Consider the following 25,433-nt stretch of genomic DNA (forward strand, 5'->3'; position numbering starts at 1 on the left):
GCGTGTGTGTTCTGTGGGGTGTAGTGGATGGGGCCACGTAGGTGGTCCCCTTGGCTGCACTCTGCAGTTCCCCGCCCCTGTTTTAATTACACCTTAGACATCACTACTTATCAAACACACACACACACACACACACACATTAGGTCTTGGGGGGTGGTTGCACTGAGTGGCATCTGGTGGACAGGGCTCTTTGGGTATGTAGGCTGCCCAGAGGGCCGCCCTCCCAGTTCTACAAGGTTGGCTGCCCCTCAATTTTAATCGCTCACTATTAGAAAATATTGAAGAGCCAGAAGGGTGAGGGGAGGGGTCTTCTCACACCCCTGCTTCCTGGTTGCTGCTCGGGAAGGAGTGGCCAGGAGGAATTAATTATTCTGCTGGTTCAGGGTCTGTGGTGGCTGGGGGGCTGCTGGCCCCATGGTGTGCCCACTGTGCTAGACCCCAGCGGAGTCAAGGGAGGGATGACGTGTGGATGTGTGGATGTATGGGACGTGAAAGTGTGTGTGGTGATGATTGGGCCTGGGTCTGGGACTTGCTGTCGCCTGGCCTGCCTGTGCTTCTCCCAATGGGGGGGCGGCGTTGCCTCTCCCCACTCCTCGCGACTTCACCCACCTGTGGGCACGTCTTGACTGCCAGGGCTCTTGGCCAGGGGCACTGGGGCAGGCGCTGACCCACTGCGTGGCTGTCTGGGGCGCTTGGCCCTCCCGGGTATTGGGTGGGGCCTCTGCCGGGGGGTTTTGGGGCGCTCGGGCTCCTGGGGCCGGGTCCGGTGCACGGCCCATGTCTGGGCGGCTGGGGCCTGGTGGGGTCGGTGGGCTGTTGCCCCTGGCTCCCGGGCGCCTCTGCCCTATGCTTATGGGGGCTCTGTCCGGGGGCTTCCACTGCTGTCTTCTGGGTGGATGCGTGGTTGTCCCTGCGGTGGGCATCCTGGGTTCTGTGCTCCGTGGGGGCTGCTGGTGGCCTGGGTCTTGTGGGCCTCTCTGCCTGTTTCTGATTGCTTGGGGGGGCTGTGGATTGTGGCCGTGTACACTTATACACTCATAAGTAAGAACGGTTATCATGTAGGTCCTGTGCCATGGGTGTTGCATGTTCTCACACACACACACACACACACACAATACACATTCATTAGTCCAGTAGCAGTTGATGTATTACCATGTCGCCTCAGGTCATCTATATGCACAGTTGTGTTGTATGCGATTGCCACTACTTGTGCTTGTTTTTGTTTGTTTGTGTGTTTGTTTTTTCTCTGCTTGTTTGCATGGTCCTCGCAGTGTTATGTATCGCAAAGAAAACTATTCTCATGACCTGGAAAGCGAAAAACAGTCTGTGTATTAAGCAGTTTAGAAATGTTATTTTAGATTATATTAGCATGGAAACAATGTCTGCCTCCTCAAAACATCAATTGGCTGAATTTCATTCTCTCTGGTCCCCGCTGATTAGCTTTATCACATAGTGGTGGTGGTGGGTTGCTGTCCCGTCGCTCTGGGCGGTTGGGTGTGTGCTGGGGGGGGGCTGTGTGGCTTTGGGCGTCTGGTGGTCTCTCGGGTCGTGGGGACCGGGTTGGTCATTGCTGGGGGGACTGTGTGTCGGGCTTGGAGGGCAATTTTTGGTGGCTTGCGGGTGGGGCTGTCTTGCTGTGTGGGGCGGGGTCCCTTAGGGGCCTTGGGGTGGTGGCTGCTGGCTCTGTACCGGGTGGCTGGGCCGCTCTGGCGTGGGTGGTGGTGCTGGGCCTGGGCCCTGGTGGCTGGGCGCTGCCTTGCGCCCGGGGGGGCTGGGTTGCCCTGGACATGCCACAGTATGGGTGGGTTGGTGCAGGTCCTGGTGCCAGGCTTGTTGCTCTGGGACCTCCAGGGTATCCGCAGGTGGTTGTTTTCTTTAGGGTGTTGGGGCGTGCGGTGGGGGGGGTGCTTTTCCCCTGTTGAGGGGGGGGCCTGGGTGATGGTGGGTCTCAGGCCCGGGCTGCTGCGTCTGGTGTGACCGGGTGGTTTGTTTGTTGTTGTTTGTTTGTTTTTTTGTAGAGGTCCTCCGGGGTGGGATGGGGTTGGGTTGAGTGGGGTTGGACGGGGTGGGTACTTTCTGGGGGTACAGTAGCTCCCGGAATATGGTCGCTGCAAGCCCCGAGCCTGGTGGACATCAGGCCCTCTTGATGTCCTGATGTGTTGGGTCCCAGGTAGCGGGTGCCTATTGCAGCCAGTCCCTGGCTGCCCTCTCTGGGGGAGACTAGCTCTCCCAGTGTATATCCCCATACCCCTCTCCCTTTTGGCTCCTGTACACAGCACACACTCACACATGAAGGGTTTTGGGGGCGTGTGTGTTCTGTGGGGTGTAGTGGATGGGGCCACGTAGGCGGTCCCCTTGGCTGCACTCTGCAGTTTCCCACCCCTGTTTTAATTACACCTTAGACATCACTACTTATCAAACACACACATACACATTAGGTCTTGCGGGGAGGTTGCACTGAGTGGCATCTGGTGGGCGGGGCTCTTTGGGTATGTAGGCTGCCCAGAGGGCCGTGCTCTCAGTTCTACAAGTTCGGGTTTGGGTCACACTTCATCAACTGGATAAGGATATTATATAGCTCCCCAAATGCAAGTGTCAGGACAAATGATCAAACTTCTCCAAGCTTCAGTCTGCAGAGAGGTACAAGACCGGGTTGCCCACTTTCTCCCTCACAATACTTTATATATTTTTGATAGTAGTTTTGGGGTGCAGATGCTTAGAAATTCTGCTACCCTAATCGGGAGTTGTAAGTCTGGTTGGTGGAGGATATATTTCTTTCTTATTATAGACTTAAGTTGTTGATATTCTAGGAATTTATTGCTGCCTATCTCATGTTGTGATATGAGCTCATCAAATGAAATAAAATTTCCATTTTGGATTATATGTTCCAGATGTTTGATTCCTTTGATCTTCCACAGAGTAAAGTTTAGCATTTTTTTGTTTTGCAGGATGTCAGGATTGTTCCAGATGGGTGTAAGCTTACACGGGACAAGTGAAGACTTTGTTATTTTTAGAAATTCCCACCAGGCTGTCAGAGAGGTGCTGATGTTAATGCTTTTAAAACATTTGTGATTTTTTTACGTTTTGACTAATAAGTGGCAGGTCAGAGATTTCCAGATTATCACACAATGCTTGTTCTATATTTATCCATGGTTCATCTATTGGGCTAGGTTTAAACCATTTTGATATATACTGTAACCTATTGGCTAAGGAATAGCGCTGAAAATGAGGTAAATCTAATCCACCACTTTCCTTGGTTTTCTGTAGCGTTTTTAAACTAATACGTGGTGGTTTGTTTTTCCACAGAAATTTGGAGATGCATGAATCTAGTGACTTAAACCAAGTAGCAGGTGGTTTTATGGGGATCATTGAGAACAAATAGTTAACTTTTGGTAGTATCATCATTTTAATGGTTGTAACTCTCCCCATAAGTGATATAGCTAAGGACTTCCAACAAGAGAGATCGTCCTCTACTGTCTTTAATAATTGCACATAATTTAGCTTTGTTAGCTCTGAGAGCCTGGAGGAAATGTTTATGCCTAAATATCTAATATTTCCTGACTGTAAAGTGATCGCATGTATATTCTGGACCCTACAGTTAATGGGCAGAACTGTGGTCTTAGACCAATTGATAGAGTAGTCAGAAAGTTCTGAGAATTTATTTATGAGTGTGATCGTGTGAGTGAGACACGTCTGTGAGTTGTGGAGGAAAAGTAATACATCATCAGCATAAAGACTTATTTTATGCTCAATTATTTTGGGGTTGGATGCCTTTAATATTTCAATTCAATTCAATTCAATTAAATTTTATTTATATAGCGCCAGATTACAACAATTGTCATCTCAAGGCACTTAAGTAATATAGTCCAATTCAAGCCAATTGGAATTCAATTCATTGTAATCATAATCCAATTAATTCATATAGAGCTAATTAAAAAAATTAATATCCTAGCTAAGGAAACCAACAGATTGCACCGAAATGTGTCTTCAGTCCAATCTCCCGTCCTGAGCGTGCCTGTGGCAACTGTGGAAAGGAACGACTCCCTTTTAACAGGAAGAAACCTCTGGCAGAACCAGACTCAGGAAGGGTGGCCATCCGCCTCGACCAGCTGGGGTTTGAGAAGACAGAAAAGAGGGAAAAGAGGGGGGAAAAACACCATAACGCCATTCAAAGGATATCTGTTGGAACAGGGAAACATAGGTTAATAACCACAATAATGTCACATGTACATAAAATCAATTTTGAAATTAAACAGGGGGAAAAAGAGAGCAAAGTGAGGAAAGGTGTGACAGATGAGGTCCCCCAGCAGTCTAAGCCTATAGCAGCTTAACTATGGGATGTTTCAGGATTACCTGAGCCATCCCTAACTATAAGCTTTATCGAAAAGAAAAGTTTTAAGCCTAATCTTAAAAGTGGAAAGGGTGTCTGCTTCCCGGACATTTACTGGCAGCTTATTCCACAAGAGGGGGGCCTGATAACTGAAGGCTCTACCTCCCATTCTACTTTTAGAAACTCTGGGAACAACAAGTAAACCTGCAGTTTGGGAGCGAAGTGCTCTGTTAGGAAAATATTGTACAATGAGATCTTTAAGATATGATGGAGTTCGGTCAGTAAGAGCTTTATATGTGAGGAGAAGAATCTTAAATTCTATTCTGAATTTAACAGGGAGCCAATGAAGAGAAGCTAAAACTGGAGAAACATGATCTCTCCTGTTAGTTCTCATCAGAACTCTGGCTGCAGCATTTTGGATCAGCTGGAGGCTTTTCAGAGAATATGTGGGACAGCCCAATAATAAGGAATTACAGTAGTCCAATCTTGAAGTAACAAATGCATGAACTAGTTTCTCTGCATCACCTTGAGACAGGATGTTCCTGATTTTGGCAATATTACGAAGGTGAAAGAAGGCAGTCCTAGAAACCAGTTTTATATGTGCGTCAAATGATAAATTCTGGTCAAAAATAACTCCAAGGTTCCTCACTGTAGAACTAGAAGCCAAGGAAATACCATCTAGAGTAACTATATAACTAGACAATTTCTCCCTGAAGCGCTCAGGTCCAAAGAGAACAACTTCAGTTTTGTCTGAATTTAAAAGCAGACAGTTCTGAGTCATCCAGGTCTTTATGTCTTTAAGACAGGCTTGTAGCCTGACCAACCTGTAGGTTTCATCTGGTTTCATAGATAAGTACAGCTGAGTATCATCAGCATAACAATGGAAATTTATGCCATGCTGTCTGATAATGTTACCTAATGGAAGCATGTATAAAGTAAAAAGAATCGGTCCAAGCACAGAACCCTGAGGAACTCCATGACTTACTCCAACGTGTGAGGAAGATTCCTCATTTACAAGAACAAACTGGAATCTATCAGATAAATATGACTTAAACCAGCCTAATGCAGTTCCTTTAATCCCAATAACATGTTCAAGTCTCTGTAACAGAATGCTGTGATCGATCGTATCAAATGCAGCACTGAGATCCAACAGGACAAGCACAGAAACAAGTCCGCTATCAGAAGCTAACAGGAGATCATTGGTAACTTTCACCAGTGCCGTTTCTGTGCTATGATGCACTCTGAATCCTGACTGAAACTCTTCAAACAGATTATTTCTATGTAAATGATCACAAAGTTGAACTGCAACTATTTTTTCAAGAACTTTGGACAAAAAAGGGAGATTGGATATAGGTCGATAATTAGCCAACACTTCTGAATCAAGAGTAGGTTTTTTAAGTAAAGGTTTAATTACAGCAACCTTAAAAGTCTGAGGTACATATCCTATCAACAAAGACCGATTGATCAAATCCAATATGGAAGTGTCAATTAAGGGGAAAACCTCCTTGAACAGTCTGGTTGGGATTGGGTCTAACATACAAGTTGATGGTTTAGAAGAGACTATTGCTGTTGTTAGCTCAGAGAGATCAACTGGGCAGAAGCCGTCTAAATACAATTCAGGTTCGAAAGATACTTCTAAAGCTGCTCTACTTGATGATACATCAGTGATAATAATGGGAAGGATTCCATTAATCTTCTCTCTGATAGAAACAATTTTATTGATGAAGAATCTCATGAAATCATCACTGCTGAGAGTTAAAGGAATACATGGCTCAACAGAGCTCGGAGTCTTTGTCAGTCTGGCAACAGTGCTGAAAAGAAACCTGGGATTATTCTTATTCTCTTCTATCAATAATGAATAATACGCAGTTCTAGCTTTACGAAGTGCTTTCTTATACGTTATTAAACTATCTTTCCAGACTAATTGAGACTCTTCTAAATTAGAGGAACGCCACTGTCTCTCCAGCTTTCTTGCAGTCTGCTTTAACGCACGCAGCTGTGAATTATACCAAGGAGCCAACCTCTTCTGACTGATTACCTTCCTTTTCAGAGGGGCAACATTGTCCAGTGTTGTACGCATTGAAGCTATAGTGCTGTCAACAAGAGAGTCAAGTTCTACTGGAGTAAAATTTAGGTAGCCATCCTGTGTCATATCTGCACATGGCAGTGAAGAAAAGGATGATGAAATCAACTCTTTAAATCTGGTTACAGCATTCTCTGACAGACACCTTCTATATGTAGAATTCTTCTCAGAAACCGTGTAGTCAAGTAATGTAAATTCAAAAGTTATTAAAAAATGGTCAGACAAGACAGGGTTATGAGGGAACACTGTTAACTGTTCACTCTCAATGCCATAAGTCAGCACAAGGTCAAGGGTATGATTAAGGCAGTGAGTAGGTCTGTGAACACTTTGAGAAAATCCAATAGAGTCTAATATAGAATTAAAGTTAATATTTAGGCTGTCATTTTCAACATCTACATGAATATTAAAGTCACCCACTACAATGACTTTATCTGTACTCAGCACTAACTGGGATAAAAACTCTGAGAATTCAGACAGAAACTCAGAATAAGGGCCAGGTGGACGATACACAACAACAAACACAAGAGGTTTTTGTGATTTCCACTTTGGGTGGGAAAAACTGAGAATCAGAGATTCAAAAGAGCTAAAACTAATCTTGGGTCTAGGACTGATTAGTAACCCTGATCTGAAGATAGCTGCCACTCCTCCTCCTCTACCTGTGGTTCTAGGAACATGAACATTTAAATAGTCAGAGGGAGTTGATTCATTAATGCTAACATGATCCTCCTGCTGCAGCCAGGTTTCTGTAAGACAAAATATATCAATATGATGATCACAAATCAAATCATTCACTAACAGAGACTTCAAAGGGAGAGATCTAATATTCAGCAAACCACATTTAATAGTTTGATGTTTTTGTTCAGTTAAAGTTTTTGTTTTAAATTTTTTTTGCACAAGAGGATTTGCTCCTTTTGTGTTTTTTGATTGAGGGGGGGGCAGCATCAGGTGGGAAGCCGCAGAGAAGTGTGTAAGACTACAACTCTGCATCCTGGTCTCAACCCTGGGATGTCATGTTTTTGGATGACTAATAAATTCGTCCATATTTCTAGAAATGAGAGCCGCTCCTTCCAAAGTGGGATGGATGCCGTCTCTCCTCATCAGACCAGGTTTTCTCCAGAAAGATTGCCAATTATCTATGTAGCCCACGTTGTTTGCTGGACACCATCTAGACAACCAGCGATTGAATGAGGACATGCGGCTAAACATGTCATCACTGGTCAGATTTGGCAGGGGTCCAGAGAAAACTACGGAGTCCGACATTGTTTTGGCAAAATTACACACCGATGCAACATTAATTTTAGTGACCTCCGATTGGCGTAACCGGGTGTCATTACCGCCGACGTGAATAACTATTTTACCGTATTTACGTTTATCCTTAGCCAGCAGTTTTAAATAGGATTCTATGTCGCCCGCTCTGGCCCCTGGAATGCATTTGACTATGGTCGCTGGTGTCTCTAATGCCACGTTTCTGACTATAGAGCTGCCAATTACCAGGGTTTTCTCCTCAGCGGGTGTGTCGCTGAGTGGGGAAAATCTATTAGAAACGTGGACAGGTTGATGGTGAACCACGGGCTTGACTTTAGGACTATGACTCCTCTTCCTGACAGTCACCCAGCCACTCTTAAGTCCCGGCTGCTCGGGATCTGCTCGGGGACGACTAACAGAGCAAGCTACGCTAGGTGGCTCCGCACTGACTAAAGGGGCCTGGCTCGCTATCGGGTGGTTTTCAACAGTGCAGAGCCGAGTTTCCAATTCAGAAAGCCTTGCCTCCAAAACTACAAAAAGACTACATTTGTTACATGTACCATTACCACTAAAGGAGGCAGAGGAGTAACTAAACATCTGACACACGGAGCAGGTGAAAGCAGGAGATAGAGGAAGAGAACTGGTAGCCATGCTAAGCTAGAGAACCAGATACACCGCTAAAAAGTGAAAAATAAAGACTAAAGATCTGTAAGAGTGAGCGTTAGAATATAACAAGTATGGGATAGAGTTAACTATGCAAGATGTGTAAATTATAGGGAGAAATAAGGTGATTATTAGTAGTTCAAGGAGAGCGAGAACTGTCACAGTGCACACACACAAAGCAACAGGAAGTGATGCAATACGTCTTACCGCAAAGCAAAGCCGTCAGACCCAGGATGCCTCAACGCCGAAGATATTTCTATCTTGTCTGTTAGCAGCTGCTAAAGGTTCGATGAAAATAGCAAAAAGTGATGGAGAAAGTGGGCAACCCTGTCTTGTGGGAATTTCTAAAAATAACAAAGTCTTCACTTGTCCCGTGTAAGCTTACACCCATCTGGAACAATCCTGACATCCTGCAAAACAAAAAAATGCTAAACTTTACTCTGTGGAAGATCAAAGGAATCAAACATCTGGAACATATAATCCAAAATGGAAATTTTATTTCATTTGATGAGCTCATATCACAACATGAGATAGGCAGCAATAAATTCCTAGAATATCAACAACTTAAGTCTATAATAAGAAAGAAATATATCCTCCACCAACCAGACTTACAACTCCCGATTAGGGTAGCAGAATTTCTAAGCATCTGCACCCCAAAACTACTATCAAAAATATATAAAGTATTGTGAGGGAGAAAGTGGGCAACCCGGTCTTGTACCTCTCTGCAGACTGAAGCTTGGAGAAGTTTGATCATTTGTCCTGACACTTGCATTTGAGGAGCTATATAATATCCAGTTGATGAAGTGTGACCCAAACCCGAATTTTTTTAATGCTGCGAATAAAAATTTCCAGTTCACTCGATCAAATGCTTTTTCTGCATCTAGAGAGACTATTGTGGTTTCCAGGTTGTCGATGGTAGAATCGTCTATGAGATTAATTAGCCTGTGAGTGTTAGTGGATGAGTGTCTACCCTTTATGAAACCTGTCTGGTCAGGATGTATTATAAGTGCAGTTATTTTTTCTATTCTTTTGGCGAGGGCTTTACAAATTATTTTGAGGTCTGCATTTATTAGAGTTATTGGGCGGTAGCTGGATGGAAGTATGGGGTCTTTTCCTAGTTTCTGTAGCAGGATAATGTTAGAAGAGTTTATGTGTGGGGATAATCTGCCATTCTGCTTAACTTGTAATACCATTTTGTGAAATGCAGGTGCCAAAACAGTCCAAAATTCTTTGTAGAACTCTGCTGGAAAACCATCTGGTGGCCACCCGGGGCTTTGTTACTAGGCATATGTTGAAGGGCTTCATGGAGTATGGGTGGGTTGGTGCAGGTCCTGGTGCCAGGCTTGTTGCTCTGGGACCTCCAGGGTGTCCGCAGGTGGTTGTTTTCTTTAGGGTGTTGGGGCGTGCGGTGGGCGTTGTGCTTTTCCCCTGTTGGGGGGGTGGCCTGGGTGATGGTGGATCTCAGGCCCAGGCTGCTGCGTCTGGTGTGACCGGGTGGTTTGTTTGTTGTTGTTTGTTTGTTTGTTTGTAGAGGTCCTCCGGAGTGGGGTGGGGTTGGGTTGAGTGGGGTGGGGTTGGGTGCGTACCTTCTGGGGATACAGTCGCTGCAGGCCCTGAGCCTGGTGGACATCAGGCCCTCCTGCCCTGTGTTGGGTCCCAGGTGGTGGGGGTGCATATTGCAGCCAGTCCCCCGGTGTATATCCCCATACCCCTCTCCCTTTTGGCTCCTGTACACAGCACGCTGTGTGCCCGCTGCGCTACACCCCAGCGGAGTCAAGGGAGGGAGGACGTGTGGATGTGTGGATGTATGGGACGTCAAAGTGTGTGTGGTGATGATTGGGCCTGGGTCTGGGACTTGCCGTCGCCTAGCCTGCCTGTGCTTCTCCCAATAGGGGGGCGGCGTTGCCTCTCCCCACTGCTCGCAACTTCACCCACCTGTGGGCACGTCTTGACTCCCAGTAACTTGGCCAGGGAAGCTGGGGCAGGCGCTGACCCACTGCGTGGCTGTCTGGGGTGCTTGGCCCTCCCGGTTATTGGGTGGGGCCTCTGCCGGGGGGTTTTGGGGCGTTTTGGGTTCCTGGGGCCCGGGTCCGTGGCCTGGTGGGGTCGGTGGGCTGTTGTCCCTGGCTCCCGGGGGGCCTCTGCCCTATGCTTATGGGGGCTCTGTCCGGGGGCTTCCACTGCTGTCTACTGGGTGGATGCGTGGTTGTCCCTGCGGTGGGCATCCTGGGTTCTGTGCTCCGTGGGGGCTGCTGGTGGCCTGGGTCTTGTGGGCCTCTCTGCCTGCTTCTGATTGCTTGGGGGGGGGCTGTGGATTGTGGCCGTGTACACTTATACACTCATAACTAAGCACGGTTATCATGTAGGTCCTGTGCCATGGGTGTTGCATGTTCCCCCCACACACACACACACAACACACATTCATTAGTCCAGTAGCAGTTGATGTATTACCATGTCGCCTCAGGTCATCTATATCCACAGTTGTGTTGTATGCGATTGCCACTACTTGTGCTTGTTGTTGTTTGTTTGTTCTCTGCTTGTCTGCTTTCAGGTGCTCCTGGTGGCGCAAAGGCTGGATTCGCAACAGAGACCATGGATTATTGTCTGTTTTGTTTTTTTACAGGTGTAGCAGCTGGTTGTCTGGTTTTTGTTTCTTTTTTTGTTCTGTTTCCTCTTCTTTCCTTTTCCCCCGGTCCAGTTCAGTTCCATTACATGTTATATATAACAAGAAATAAATAAATGGGCATCAAGGGGAGCTTTACATTTATAAAACTTCCCTTGGCAAAGCAAATCAGTTTGGCATAAAAGGTATTCACAATTCTGCTGCCATAATGCTGAACAGAACAAGGGAAAAAAGTGAAGGAATTCATTTTACAGCTAAATCCTCATAAAGAGCGTATTGCTCAACCATAAGTGTGGTTCTTTCTCATACAAGGTTATACAAAGAAGTTTATGTTTGAAACCAGCTTAAACATGGACAAATATGAAGGACAAAGCAGTTTTAACTTGGTTTGAGTGAAGCAATTCATTTTATGGCAATATCTGAAATCTTGACTATCTACTTAAAAGAAAGCGAATTTCGGATTCCAGAAGAACAAGTGTGGTTCTTTCTCATATAAGGTAATATAAAGAAGTTTATACTTGAAACCAGCTTAGACATGGATAAATAAGAAGGACAAAGCAGTTTTAACTTGGTTGAAGTGAAGGATTTCATTTTACAGCAAAATCCTGAAACGTGCATTACTCCTCATAAGGAGTGTATTGCTCAAACATGTGTTTTTTTCTCATACAAGATTATAAAAAGAAATTTATGTTTGAAACCATCTTAAACATTGACAAATATGAAGGACAAAGCAGTTTTAACTTGGTTTGAGTGAAGCAATTCATTTTATGGCAATATCTGAAATCTTCACTATCTCCTTGAAAGAAAGCGAATTTCGGATTCTAGAAGAACAAGTGTGGTTCTTTCTCATATAAGGTAATATAAAGAAGTTTATCATTGAAACCAGCGTAGACGTGGATAAATATGAAGGACAAAGCAGTTTTAACTTGGTTTAAGTGAAGGAATTCATAGTTAGCAGTTCCTTGATGAGGGATATTTCAGACACCAAAATCCATTTTCTAAAGAGAAATAAAGAGAAAACAACAATCACTTCTGTTAAAGACTGAAAAAGAAATGTCACCCATGAAATCAACAATGCTTTTAGGGACTTCTATAAAACCTCATATTCATCACAAAATGATCCATCAGCCAGTAACATAGATCAGTTTCTTAGTAATATCAACCTTCCAAAATTACAAACCGAACAGGCAATGGCTTTGGATTCACCTCTCTCAATAGGAGAACTCCATGAAGCCCTTCAACATATGCCTAGTAACAAAGCCCCGGGTGGCCACCAGATGGTTTTCCAGCAGAGTTCTACAAAGAATTGTGGACTATTTTGGCACTGCATTTCACAAAATGGTATTACAAGTTAAGCAGAATGGCAGATTATCCCCACACATGAACTCTGCTAACATTATCCTGCTACAGAAACCAGGAAAAGACCCCATACTTCCATCCAGCTACCGCCCAATATCTCTAATAAATGCAGACCTCAAAATAATTTGTAAAGCCCTCGCCAAAAGAATAGAAGAAATAACTGCACTTATAATACATCCTGACCAGACAGGTTTCATAAAGGGTAGACACTCATCCACTAACACTCACAGGCTAATTAATCTCATAGACGATTCTACCATCGACAACCTGGAAACCACAATAGTCTCTCTAGATGCAGAAAAAGCATTTGATCGAGTGAACTGGAAATTTTTATTCGCAGCATTAAAAAAATTCGGGTTTGGGTCACACTTCATCAACTGGATAAGCATATTATAAAGCTCCCCAAATGCAAGTGTCAGGACAAATGATCAAACTTCTCCAAGCTTCAGTCTGCAGAGAGGTACAAGACAGGGTTGCCCACTTTCTCCATCACTTTTTGCTATTTTCATCGAACCTTTTGCAGCTGCTATCAGACAAGATAGAAATATTAAAGGCATCCAACCCCAAAATATTGAGCATAAAATAAGTCTTTATGCTGATGATGTATTACTTTTCCTCCACAACTCACAGACATCTCTCACTCACACGATCACACTCATAAATAAATTCTCAGCACTTTCTGACTACTCTATCAATTGGTCTAAGACCACAGTTCTGCCCATTAACTGTAGGGTCCAGAATATACCTGCGATCACTTTACAGTCAGGAAATATTAGATATTTAGGCATAAACATTTCCTCCAGGCTCTCAGAGCTAACAAAGCTAAATTATGTGCAATTATTAAAGACAGTAGAGGACGATCTCTCTCGTTGGAAGTCCTTACCTATATCACTTATGGGGAGAGTTACAACCATTAAAATGATGATACTACCAAAAGTTAACTATTTGTTCTCAATGATCCCCATAAAACCATCTGCTACTTGGTTTAAGTCACTAGATTAATGCATCTCCAAATTTCTGTGGAAAAACAAACCACCACGTATTAGTTTAAAAACGCTACAGAAAACCAAGGAAAGTGGTTGATTAGATTTACCTCATTTTCAGCGCTATTCCTTAGCCAATAGGTTACAGTATATATCAAAATGGTTTAAACCTAGCCCAATAGATGAACCACACAGCTTCTGGCCACAAATATGTTTGAACACCTTTAGAATGACTCGAAATCCTAATTTACAGCTCATACAATACAAAATTCTTCATAGAACACACTATACAGGAAAAAGGATGTTCAGGATGGGTCTAACACACTCTAACATCTGCTCACATTGCACAGATAACACACCTGATGATTATGCACACGCTTTGTGGTTTTGTGCGCCTGTCCAGAAGTTCTGGTTTGAAGTCTGTACGGACCTATCAACATGGCTAAAGTGTAGTATTCCTGCATGCTGAGTGACTTAGACAACATCAACATGGAAATTAACTCAGCACACATGGTCCTCACAGTGTTATGTATCGCAAAGAAAACTATTCTCATGAACTGGAAAGTGAAGAATAATCTGTGTATTAACCTGTTTAGAAATGTTCTTTTAGATTATATTAGCATGGAAACAATGTCTGCCTCCTTAAAACATCAATTGGCTGAATTTCATTCTCTCTGGTCCCCGCTGATTAACTGTGTGGCTTCGGGCGTCTGGTGGTCTCTCGGGTCGTGGGGACTGGGTTGGTCATTGCTGGGGGGGACTGTGTGTCGGGCTTGGAGGGCAGTTTTGGGGGCTTGCGGGTGGGGCTGTCTTGCTGTGTGGGGCGGGGTCCCTTAGGGGCCTTGGGGTGGTGGCTGCTGGCTCTGTACCGGGTGGCCGGGCCGCTCTGGCGTGGGTGGTAGTGCTGGGCCTGGGCCCTGGTGGCTGGGCGCTGCCTTGCGCCCGGGGGGGGCTGGGTTGCCCTGGACATGCCACAGTATGGGTGGGTTAGTGCAGGTCCTGGTGCCAGGCTTGTTGCTGTGGGACCTCCAGGGTGTCCGCAGGTGGTTGTTTTCTTTAGGGTGTTGGGGCGTGCGGTGGGGGGGTTGCTTTTCCCCTGATGGGGGGGGGCCAGGGTGATGGTGGGTCTCAGGCCCGGGCTGCTGCGTCTGGTGTGACCGGGTGGTTTGTTTGTTGTTGTTTGTGTGTTTGTTTGTAGAGGTCCTCCGGGGTGGGGTGGGGTTGGGTTGAGTGGGGTGGGGCGGGGTGGGTACCTTCTGGGGGTACAGTAGCTCCCGGAATATGGTCGCTGCAGGCCCCGAGCCTGGTGGACATCAGGCCCTCCTGCCCTGTGTTGGGTCCGAGGTAGCGGGGGTGCCTATTGCTGCCAGTCCCTGGCTGCCCTCTCCGGGGGAGAGTAGCTCTCCCGGTGTATATCCCCATACCCTCTCCCTTTTGGCTCCTTTACACAGCACACACTCACACATGAAGGGTTTTGGGGGGCGTGTGTGTTCTGTGGGGTGTAGTGGATGGGGCCACGTAGGTGGTCCCCTTGGCTGCACTCTGCAGTTCCCCGCCCCTGTTTTAATTACACCTTAGACATCACTACTTATCAAACACACACACACACATTAGGTCTTGGGGGGTGGTTGCACTGAGTGGCATCTGGTGGACAGGGCTCTTTGGGTATGTAGGCTGCCCAGAGGGCCGCGCTCCCAGTTCTACAAGGTTGGCTGCCCCTCAATTTTAATCGCTCACTATTAGAAAATATTGAAGAGCCAGAAGGGTGAGGGGAGGGGTCTTCTCACACCCCTGCTTCCTGGTTGCTGCTCGGGAAGGAGTGGCCAGGAGGAATTAATTATTCTGCTGGTTCAGGGTCTGTGGTGGCTGGGGGGCTGCTGGCCCCATGGTGTGCCCACTGTGCTAGACCCCAGCGGAGTCAAGGGAGGGATGACGTGTGGATGTGTGGATGTATGGGACGTGAAAGTGTGTGTGGTGATGATTGGGCCTGGGTCTGGGACTTGCTGTCGCCTGGCCTGCCTGTGCTTCTCCCAATGGGGGGGCGGCGTTGCCTCTCCCCACTCCTCGCGACTTCACCCACCTGTGGGCACGTCTTGACTGCCAGGGCTCTTGGCCAGGGGCACTGGGGCAGGCGCTGACCCACTGCGTGGCTGTCTGGGGCGCTTGGCCCTCCCGGGTATTGGGTGGGGCCTCTGCCGGGGGGTTTTGGGGCGCTCGGGCTCCTGGGGCCGGGTCCGGTGCACGGCCCATGTCTGGGCGGCTGGGGCCTGGTGGGGTCGGTGGGCTGTTGCCCCTGGCTCCCGGGCGCCTCTGCCCTATGCTTATGGGGGCTCTGTCCGGGGGCTTCCACTGCTGTCTTCTGGGTGGATGCGTGGTTGTCCCTGCGGTGGGCATCCTGGGTTCTGTGCTCCGTGGGGGCTGCTGGTGGCCTGGGTCTTGTGGGCCTCTCTGCCTGTTTCTGATTGCTTGGGGGGGCTGTGGATTGTGGCCGTGTACACTTATACACTCATAAGTAAGAACGGTTATCATGTAGGTCCTGTGCCATGGGTGTTGCATGTTCTCACACACACACACACACACACACACAATACACATTCATTAGTCCAGTAGCAGTTGATGTATTACCATGTCGCCTCAGGTCATCTATATGCACAGTTGTGTTGTATGCGATTGCCACTACTTGTGCTTGTTTTTGTTTGTTTGTGTGTTTGTTTTTTCTCTGCTTGTTTGCATGGTCCTCGCAGTGTTATGTATCGCAAAGAAAACTATTCTCATGAACTGGAAAGCGAAAAACAGTCTGTGTATTAACCTGTTTAGAAATGTTCTTTTAGATTATATTAGCATGGGAACAATGTCTGCCTCCTTAAAACATCAATTGGCTGAATTTCATTCTCTCTGGTCCCCGCTGATTAACTGTGTGGCTTCGGGCGTCTGGTGGTCTCTCGGGTCGTGGGGACCGGGTTGGTCATTGCTGGGGGGGACTGTGTGTCGGGCTTGGAGGGCAGTTTTGGGGGCTTGCAGGTGGGGCTGTCTTGCGGTGTGGGGCGGGGTCCCTTAGGGGCCTTGGGGTGGTGGCTGCTAAGTACTGGAATCATACACTTCCTCTATGTAACCAGATAATTGCAGAGAAAGGCTGATGTGTAGTGGGCATATCATCTTCTCTGATGTGATCATTCTCTCCAGCTGAAACTGAGACTCTCAGATCACTTCGTGTCTGCCAACAAAGCAGCAGCAGCTGAAGATGACCAACTTCCTCATGTGTCACAGGGTGATCAGACGTTGCAACAAAAGACATGCAGGTGGTCAAGAGAAGACAAAAAGCTTATAGCACCTGGTATTCCCAAGCGGTCTCCCATTTAAGTACTAACCAGGCCCAACACTGCTTGGCTTCTGAGATCAGACGAGGTCAGACATATTCAGGGTTGTTTGGCCGTAAGCAACAATCTCTGTGACAAATGTGCATTATATAGGTACTGGAATCATACGGTCCCTCTATGTAACCAGATAATTGCAGAAAAAAGCTGACTTGTAGTGGGCACATCTTCTTCCCTGACGTGATTATTCTCTGCAGCTGAAACTGAGACTCTCAGATCACTTCGTGTCTGCCAACAAAGCAGCAGCAGCAGCAGCTGAAGATGACCAACTTCCTCATGTGTCACAGGGTGATCAGACGTTGCAACAAAAGACATGCAGGTGGTAGAGAGAAGACAAAAAGCTTACAGCACCTGGTATTCCCAAGCAGTCTCCCATTTAAGTACTAACCAGGCCCAACCCTACTTGGCTTCCGAGATCAGACGAGGTCTGTCATGTTCAGGGTGGTGTGGCCGTAAGCAACCATAACTGTGACAAATGTGCATTATATAGGTACTGGAATCATACGGTTCCTCTATGTAACCAGATAATTGCAGAGAAAAGCTGACTTGTAGTGGGCACATCTTCTTCCCTGACGTGATTATTCTCTGTAGCTGAAACTGAGACTCTCAGATTACCTCATGTCTGCCAACAAAGCAGCAGGAGCTGAAGATGACCAACTTCCTCATGTGTCACAGGGTGATCAGACGTTGCAACAAAAGACATGCAGGTGGTAGAGAGAAGACAAAAAGCTTACAGCACCTGGTATTCCCAAGCAGTCTCCCATCTAAGTACTAACCAGGCCCAACCGTGCTTGGCTTCCGAGATCGGACAAGGTTGGATATGTTCAGGGTGGTGTGGCCGTAAGCAACAAAGTCTGTGACAAATGTGCATTATATAGGTACTGGAATCATACAGTTCCTCTATGTAACCAGATAATTGCAGAGAAAGGCTGATGTGTAGTGGGCATATCTTCTTCCCTGATGTGATTATTCTCTCCAGCTGAAACTGAGACTCTCAGATCACTTTGTGTCTGCCAACAAAGAAGCAGCAGCAGCTGAAGATGACCAACTTCCTCATGTGTCACAGGGTGATCAGACGTTGCAACAAAAGACATGCAGGTGGTAGAGAGAAGACAAAAAGCTTACAGCACCTGGTATTCCCAAGCAGTCTCCCACCCAAGTACTAACCAGGCACAACCCCGCTTGGCTTCCGAGATCGGACGAGGTCGGGCATATTATATTCAGGGTGGTGTGGCCGTAAGCGACAATCTCTGTGACAAATGTGCATTATATAGGTACTGGAATCATACGGTTCCTCTATGTAACCAGATAATTGCAGAGAAAGGCTTATGTGTAGTGGGCACATCTTCTTCCCTGACGTGATTATTCTCTGCAGCTGAAACTGAGACTCTCAGATCACTTCGTGTCTGCCAACAAAGCAGCAGCAGCTGAAGATGACCAACTTCCTCATGTGTCACAGGGTGATCAGACGTTGCAACAAAAGACATTCAGGTGGTCCAGAGAAGAGATAAAGCTTACAGCACCTGGTATTCCCAAGCAGTCTCCCACCCAAGTACTAACCAGGCCAACCTTGCTTGGCTTCCGAGATCAGACGAGGTCAGGCATGTTCAGGGTGGTGTGGCCGTAAGCGACAATGTCTGTGACAAATGTGCATTATATAGGTACTGGAATCATATGGTTCCTCTATGTAACCAGATAATTGCAGAGAAAGGCTTATGTGTAGTGGGCACATCTTCTTCCCTGACGTGATCATTCTCTGCAGCTGAAACTGAGACTCTCAGATCACTTCGTGTCTGCCAACAAAGCAGCAGAAGCTGAAGATGACCAACTTCCTCATGTGTCACAGGGTGATCAGACGTTGCAACAAAAGACATTCAGGTGGTCCAGAGAAGAGAAAAAGCTTACAGCACCTGGTATTCCCAAGCAGTCTCCCACCCAAGTACTAACCAGGCCAACCGTGCTTGGCTTCCGAGATCAGACGAGGTCAGGCATATTGAGGGTGGTGTGGCCGTAAGCAACAATGTCTGTGACAAATGTGCATTATATAGGTACTGGAATCATACACTTCCTCTATGTAACCAGATAATTGCCGAGAAAGGCTGATGTGTAGTGGGCACATCTTCTTCCCTGACGTTATTATTCTCTTCAGTTGAAACTGAGACTCTCAGATCACTTCGTGTCTGCCAACAAAGCAGCAGCAGCTGAAGATGACAAACTTCCTCATGTGTCACAGGGTGATCAGACGTTGCAACAAAACACATGCAGGTGGTAGAGAGAAGAGAAAAAGCTTACAGCACCTGGTATTCCCAAGCAGTCTCCCATTGAAGTACGAACCAGACCCAACCCTGCTTGGCTTCCAGGATAAGACAAGGTGGGGCTTATTCAGGGTGGTGTGGCGGTAAGCAACAATATTTGTTAGAAATGTGAATTATATAGGTACTGGAATCATACAATTCCTCTATGAAACCAGATAATTGCCGAGAAAGGCTGATGTGTAGTGGGCATATCATCTTCTCTGATGTGATCATTCTCTTCAGCTGAAACTGAGACTCTCAGATCACTTCGTGTCTGCCAACAAAGCAGCAGAAGCTGAAGATGACCAACTTCCTCATGTGTCACAGGGTGATCAGACGTTGCAACAAAAGACATTCAGGTGGTCCAGAGAAGAGAAAAAGCTTACAGCACCTGGTATTCGCAAGCGGTCTCCCATTCAAGAACTAACCAGGCCCAACCCTGCTTGGCTTCTGAGAGCAGACCAGGTCAGACATATTCAGGGTGGTTTGGCCGTAAGGAACAATTTCTGTGACAAATGTGCATTATATAGGTACTGGAATCATACAATTCCTCTATGTAACCAGATAATTGATGAGAAAGGCTGACTTGTTATGGGCACATCTTCTTCCCTGATGTGATTATTCTCTGCAGCTGAAACTGAGACTCTCAGATCACTTCGTGTCTGCCAACAAAGCAGCAGCAGCTGAAGATGACCAACTTCCTCATGTGTCACAGGGGGATCAGACGTTGCAACAAAAGACATGCAGGTGGTCGAGAGAAGACAAAAAGCTTACAGCTCCTGGTATTCCCAAGCGGTCTCCCATTTAAGTACTAACCAGGCCCAACCCTCCTTGGCTTCCGAGATCAGACGAGGTCGGGCATGTTCAGGGTGGTGTGGCCGTAAGCAACATGGTCTGTGACAAATGTGCATTATATAGGTACTGGAATCATACGGTTCCTCTATGTAACCAGATAATTGCCGAGAAAGGCTGACTTGTAGTGGGCACATCTTCTTCCCTGATGTGATTATTCTCTGCAGCTGAAACTGAGACTCTCAGATCACTTCGTGTCTGCCAACAAAGCAGCAGCAGCTGAAGATGACCACCTTCCTCATGTGTCACAGGGTGATCAGACGTTGCAACAAAAGACATGCAGGTGGTAGAGAAAAGAGAAAAAGCTTACAGCACCTGGTATTCCCAAGCAGTCTCCCACCCAAGTACTAACCAGGCACAACCCCGCTTGGCTTCCGAGATCGGACGAGGTCGGGCATATTATATTCAGGGTGGTGTGGCCGTAAGCGACAATCTCTGTGACAAATGTGCATTATATAGGTACTGGAATCATACGGTTCCTCTATGTAACCAGATAATTGCAGAGAAAGGCTTATGTGTAGTGGGCACATCTTCTTCCCTGACGTGATTATTCTCTGCAGCTGAAACTGAGACTCTCAGATCACTTCGTGTCTGCCAACAAAGCAGCAGAAGCTGAAGATGACCAACTTCCTCATGTGTCACAGGGTGATCAGACGTTGCAACAAAAGACATTCAGGTGGTCCAGAGAAGAGATAAAGCTTACAGCACCTGGTATTCCCAAGCAGTCTCCCACCCAAGTACTAACCAGGCCAACCGTGCTTGGCTTCCGAGATCAGACGAGGTCAGGCATGTTCAGGGTGGTGTGGCCGTAAGCGACAATGTCTGTGACAAATGTGCATTATATAGGTACTGGAATCATACGGTTCCTCTATGTAACCAGATAATTGCAGAGAAAGGCTTATGTGTAGTGGGCACATCTTCTTCCCTGACGTGATTATTCTCTTCAGTTGAAACTGAGACTCTCAGATCACTTCGTGTCTGCCAACAAAGTAGCAGAAGCTGAAGATGACAAACTTCCTCATGTGTCACAGGGTGATCAGATGTTGCAACAAAAGACATGCAGGTGGTAGAGAGAAGAGAAAAAGCTTACAGCACCTGGTATTCCCAAGCAGTCTCCCATTGAAGTACAAACCAGACCCAACCCTGCTTGGCTTCCAGGATAAGACAAGGTGGGGCTTATTCAGGGTGGTGTGGCGGTAAGCAACAATATTTGTTACAAATGTGAATTATATAGGTACTGGAATCATACACTTCCTCTATGAAACCAGATAATTGCCGAGAAAGGCTGATGTGTAGTGGGCATATCATCTTCTCTGATGTGATCATTCTCTTCAGCTGAAACTGAGACTCTCAGATCACTTCGTGTCTGCCAACAAAGCAGCAGCAGCTGAAGATGACCAACTTCCTCATGTGTCACAGGGTGATCAGACGTTGCAACAAAACACATGCAGGTGGTAGAGAGAAGAGAAAAAGCTTACAGCACCTGGTATTCCCAAGCGGTCTCCCACCCAAGTACTAACCAGGCCCAACACTGCTTGGCTTCCGAGATCAGACCAGGTCAGGTAAATTCAGGGTGGTGTGGCCGTAAGTAACAATGTCTGTGACAAATGTGCATTATATAAGTACAGGAATCATACGGTTCCTCTATGTAACCAGATAATTGATGAGAACGGCTGATGTGTAGTGGGCACATCTTCTTCCCTGACGTGATTATTCTCTTCAGCTGAAACTGAGACTCTCAGATCACTTCGTGTCTTCCAACAAAGCAGCAGCAGCTGAAGATGACCAACTTCTTCACGTGTCACAGGGTGATCAGACGTTGCAACAAAAGACATGCAGGTGGTAGAGAGAAGAGAAAAAGCTTACAGCACCTGGTATTCCCAAGCTGTCTCCCATCCAAGTACTAACCAGGTACAACCCTGCTTGGCGTCCGAGATCAGACGAGGTCGGGCTTATTCAGGGTGGTGTGGCCGTAAGCAACAATGTCTCTGACAAATGTGCATTATATAGGTACTGGAATCATACGGTTCCTCTATGCAACCAGATAATTGCCGAGAAAGGCTTATGTGTAGCGGGCAAATCATCTTCTCTGATGTGATCATTCTCTGCAACTGAAACTGAGACTCTCAGATCACTTCGTGTCTGCCAACAAAGCAGCAGCAGCTGAAGATGACCAACTTCCTCATGTGTCAAAGGGTGATCAGACGTTGCAACAAAAGACATGCAGGTGGTAGAGAGAAGAGAAAAAGCTTACAGCACCTGGTATTCCCAAGCAGTCTCCCATCCAAGTACTAACCAGGCCCAAACCTGCTTGACTTCCAAGATCAGACGAGGTCGGGCTTATTCAGGGTGGTGTGGCCGTAAGCAACAATATCTGTGACAAATGTGCATTATATAGGTACTGGAATCATACACTTCCTCTATGTAACCAGATAATTGCCGAGAAAGGCTGACTTGTAGTGGGCACATCTTCTTCCCTGATGTGATTATTCTCTGCAGCTGAAATTGAGACTCTCAGATCACTTCGTGTCTGCCAACAAAGCAGCAGTAGCTGAAGATGACCAAGAGGTCTTCCATCCAAGTACAAACCAGGCCCAACTGTGCTTGGCTTCCGAGATCAGACGAGGTCGGGCATGTTCAGGGTTGTGTGGCCGTAAGCAACAATGTCTCTGACAAATGTGCATTATATAGGTACTGGAATCATACGGTTCCTCTATGCAACCAGATAATTGCCGAGAAAGGCTGACTTGTAGTGGGCACATCTTCTTCCCTGATGTGATTATTCTCTGCAGCTGAAATTGAGACTCTCAGATCACTTCGTGTCTGCCAACAAAGAAGCAGCAGCTGAAGATGACCAACTTCCTCATGTGTCACAGGGTGATCAGGCGTTGCAACAAAAGACATGCAGGTGGTAGAGAGAAGAGAAAACGCTTACAGTACCTGGTATTCCCAAGAGGTCTTCCATCCAAGTACTAACCACGCCCAACCCTCCTTGGCTTCCAAGATCAGACGAGGTCGGGCATATTCAGGGTGGTGCGGCCGTAAGCAACAATAGCTGTGACAAATGTGCATTATATAGGTACTGGAATCATACACTTCTTCTATGTAACCAGATAATTGCAGAGAAAGGCTGACTTGTAGTGGGCACATCTTCTTCCCTGATGTTATTATTCTCTGCAGCTGAAACTGAGACTCTCAGATCACTTCGTGTCTGCCAACAAAGAAGCAGCAGCTGCTGAAGATGACCAACTTCCTCATGTGTCACAGGATGATCAGACGTTGCAACAAAAGACATGCAGGTGGTAGAGAGAAGAGAAGAAGCTTACAGCACCTGGTATTCCCAAGCAGTCTCCCATCCAAGTACTAAGCAGGCTCAACCCTGCTTGGCTTCCGAGATCAGACGAGGTCGGGCATGTTCAGGGTGGTGTGGCCGTAAGCAACAATGTCTCTGACAAATGTGCATTATATAGGTAGTGGAATCATACGGTTCCTCTATGCAACCAGATAATTGCCGAGAAAGGCTGATGTGTAGCGGTCATATCATCTTCTCTGATGTGATCATTCTCTTCAGCTGAAACTGAGACTCTCAGATCACTTCGTGTCTGCCAACAAAGCAGCAGAAGCTGAAGATGACCAACTTCCTCATGTGTCACAGGGTGATCAGACGTTGCAACAAAAGACATGCAGGTGGTAGAGAGAAGAGAAAAAGCTTAAGGCACCTGGTATTCCCAAGCGGTCTACCATTCAAGTACTAACCAGGCCCAACCCTGCTTGGCTTCCGAGATCAGACGAGGTCGGGCTTATTCAGGGTGGTGTGGCCGTAAGCAACAATATCGGTGACAAATGTGCAATATATAGGTACTGGAATCATACACTTCCTCTGTGTAACCAGATAATTGCCGAAAAATTTTGACTTGTAGTGGGTTCATCTTCCTCCTTGATGTGATTATTCTCTTCAGCTGAAACTGAGACTCTCAGATCACCTCGTGTCTATCAACAAAGCAGCAGCAGCTGAAGATGACCAACTTCTTCACGTGTCACAGGATGATCAGACGTTGCAACAAAAGACATGCAGGTGGTAGAGAGAAGAGAAAAAGCTTACAGCACCTGGTATTCCCAAGCTGTCTCCCATCCAAGTACTAACCAGGTACAACCTTCTTGGTGTCCGAGATCAGACGAGGTTGGGCTTATTCAGGGTGGTGTGGCCGTAAGCAACAATGTCTCTGACAAATGTGCATTATATAGGTACTGGAATCATACGGTTCCTCTATGCAACCAGATAATTGCCGAGAAAGGCTGATGTGTAGCGGGCAAATCATCTTCTCTGATGTGATCATTCTCTGCAACTGAAACTGAGACTCTCAGATCACTTTGTGTCTGCCAACAAAGCAGCAGCAGCTGAAGATGACACACTTCCTCATGTGTCACAGGGTGATCAGACGTTGCAACAAAAGACATGCAGGTTGTAGAGAGAAGAGAAAACGCTTACAGCACCTGGTATTCCCAAGCAGTCTCCCATCCAAGTACTAAGCAGGTTCAACCCTGCTTGGCTTCCGAGATCAGACGAGGTCGGGTATGTTCAGGGTGGTGTGGCCGTAAGCAACAATGTGTCTGACAAAAGTGCATTATATAAGTACAGGAATCATACGGTTCCTCTATGAAACCAGATAATTGCTGAGAAAGGCTGATGTGTAGTGGGCACATCTTCTTCCCTGACGTGATTATTCTCTTCAGTTGAAACTGAGACTCTCAGATCACTTCGTGTCTTCCAACAAAGCAGCAGCAGCTGAAGATGGCCAACTTCCTCATGTGTCACAGGGTGATCAGACGTTGCAACAAAAGACATGCAGGTTGTAGAGAGAAGAGAAAACGCTTACAGCACCTGGTATTCCCAAGCAGTCTCCCATTAAAGTACTAACCAGGCCCAACCCTCCTTGGCTTCCGAGATCAGACGAGGTCGGGCTTATTCAGGGTGGTGTGGCCGTAAGGAACAATTTCTGTGACAAATGTGCATTATATAGGTACTGGAATCATACAATTCCTCTATGTAACCAGATAATTGCAGAGAAAGGCTGACTTGTTATGGGCACATCTTCTTCCCTGATGTGATTATTCTCTGCAGCTGAAACTGAGACTCTCAGATCACTTCGTGTCTGCCAACAAAGCAGCAGCAGCTGAAGATGACCAACTTCCTCATGTGTCACAGGGTGATCAGACGTTGCAACAAAAGACATGCAGGTGGTCGAGAGAAGACAAAAAGCTTAAAGCTCCTGGTATTCCCAAGCGGTCTCCCATTTAAGTACTAACCAGGCCCAACCCTCCTTGGCTACCGAGATCAGACGAGGTCGGGCATGTTCAGGGTGGTGTGGCCGTAAGCAACTATGTCTGTGACAAATGTGCATTATATAGGTACTGGAATCATACGGTTCCTCTATGTAACCAGATAATTGCCGAGAAAGGCTGACTTGTAGTGGGCAAATCTTCTTCCCTCATGTGATCATTCTCTGCAGCTGAAACTGAGACTCTCAGATCACTTCGTGTCTGCCAACAAAGCAGCAGCAGCTGAAGATGACCACCTTCCTCATGTGTCACAGGGTGATCAGACGTTGCAACAAAAGACATGCAGG

At 46.5% G+C, this 25,433-nt stretch overlaps 19 pseudogenes; all 19 read right to left on the minus strand.

Annotated features, from left to right (window-relative positions):
- Nucleotides 1–16,605: 16,605 nt before the first annotated feature.
- On the minus strand, nt 16,606–16,724 carry LOC140291467 (5S ribosomal RNA; annotated as a pseudogene).
- Nucleotides 16,725–16,999: 275 nt separating this feature from the next.
- Nucleotides 17,000–17,118, minus strand: LOC140283862 (5S ribosomal RNA; annotated as a pseudogene).
- Nucleotides 17,119–17,387: 269 nt separating this feature from the next.
- On the minus strand, nt 17,388–17,506 carry LOC140288678 (5S ribosomal RNA; annotated as a pseudogene).
- A 272-nt stretch (nt 17,507–17,778) lies between these two features.
- LOC140270844 (5S ribosomal RNA) lies at nt 17,779–17,902 on the minus strand (annotated as a pseudogene).
- A 269-nt stretch (nt 17,903–18,171) lies between these two features.
- On the minus strand, nt 18,172–18,289 carry LOC140289361 (5S ribosomal RNA; annotated as a pseudogene).
- A 269-nt stretch (nt 18,290–18,558) lies between these two features.
- On the minus strand, nt 18,559–18,676 carry LOC140293416 (5S ribosomal RNA; annotated as a pseudogene).
- A 657-nt stretch (nt 18,677–19,333) lies between these two features.
- LOC140293631 (5S ribosomal RNA) lies at nt 19,334–19,452 on the minus strand (annotated as a pseudogene).
- Nucleotides 19,453–19,721: 269 nt separating this feature from the next.
- On the minus strand, nt 19,722–19,840 carry LOC140300653 (5S ribosomal RNA; annotated as a pseudogene).
- Nucleotides 19,841–20,109: 269 nt separating this feature from the next.
- Nucleotides 20,110–20,233, minus strand: LOC140270858 (5S ribosomal RNA; annotated as a pseudogene).
- Nucleotides 20,234–20,502: 269 nt separating this feature from the next.
- LOC140289559 (5S ribosomal RNA) lies at nt 20,503–20,620 on the minus strand (annotated as a pseudogene).
- Nucleotides 20,621–21,277: 657 nt separating this feature from the next.
- On the minus strand, nt 21,278–21,396 carry LOC140269070 (5S ribosomal RNA; annotated as a pseudogene).
- A 269-nt stretch (nt 21,397–21,665) lies between these two features.
- Nucleotides 21,666–21,784, minus strand: LOC140290503 (5S ribosomal RNA; annotated as a pseudogene).
- A 269-nt stretch (nt 21,785–22,053) lies between these two features.
- On the minus strand, nt 22,054–22,172 carry LOC140297938 (5S ribosomal RNA; annotated as a pseudogene).
- A 562-nt stretch (nt 22,173–22,734) lies between these two features.
- On the minus strand, nt 22,735–22,853 carry LOC140294098 (5S ribosomal RNA; annotated as a pseudogene).
- Nucleotides 22,854–23,125: 272 nt separating this feature from the next.
- LOC140300139 (5S ribosomal RNA) lies at nt 23,126–23,244 on the minus strand (annotated as a pseudogene).
- Nucleotides 23,245–23,513: 269 nt separating this feature from the next.
- LOC140300976 (5S ribosomal RNA) lies at nt 23,514–23,632 on the minus strand (annotated as a pseudogene).
- A 656-nt stretch (nt 23,633–24,288) lies between these two features.
- LOC140313333 (5S ribosomal RNA) lies at nt 24,289–24,407 on the minus strand (annotated as a pseudogene).
- Nucleotides 24,408–24,676: 269 nt separating this feature from the next.
- LOC140288517 (5S ribosomal RNA) lies at nt 24,677–24,795 on the minus strand (annotated as a pseudogene).
- A 269-nt stretch (nt 24,796–25,064) lies between these two features.
- On the minus strand, nt 25,065–25,183 carry LOC140288971 (5S ribosomal RNA; annotated as a pseudogene).
- Nucleotides 25,184–25,433: the final 250 nt, after the last annotated feature.

The sequence above is a fragment of the Leuresthes tenuis genome, unplaced genomic scaffold (assembly GCF_036924035.1).
Source record: "Leuresthes tenuis unplaced genomic scaffold, fLeuTen1.0.hap1 SCAF_1, whole genome shotgun sequence".
Classification (NCBI taxonomy): domain Eukaryota; kingdom Metazoa; phylum Chordata; class Actinopteri; order Atheriniformes; family Atherinopsidae; genus Leuresthes; species Leuresthes tenuis.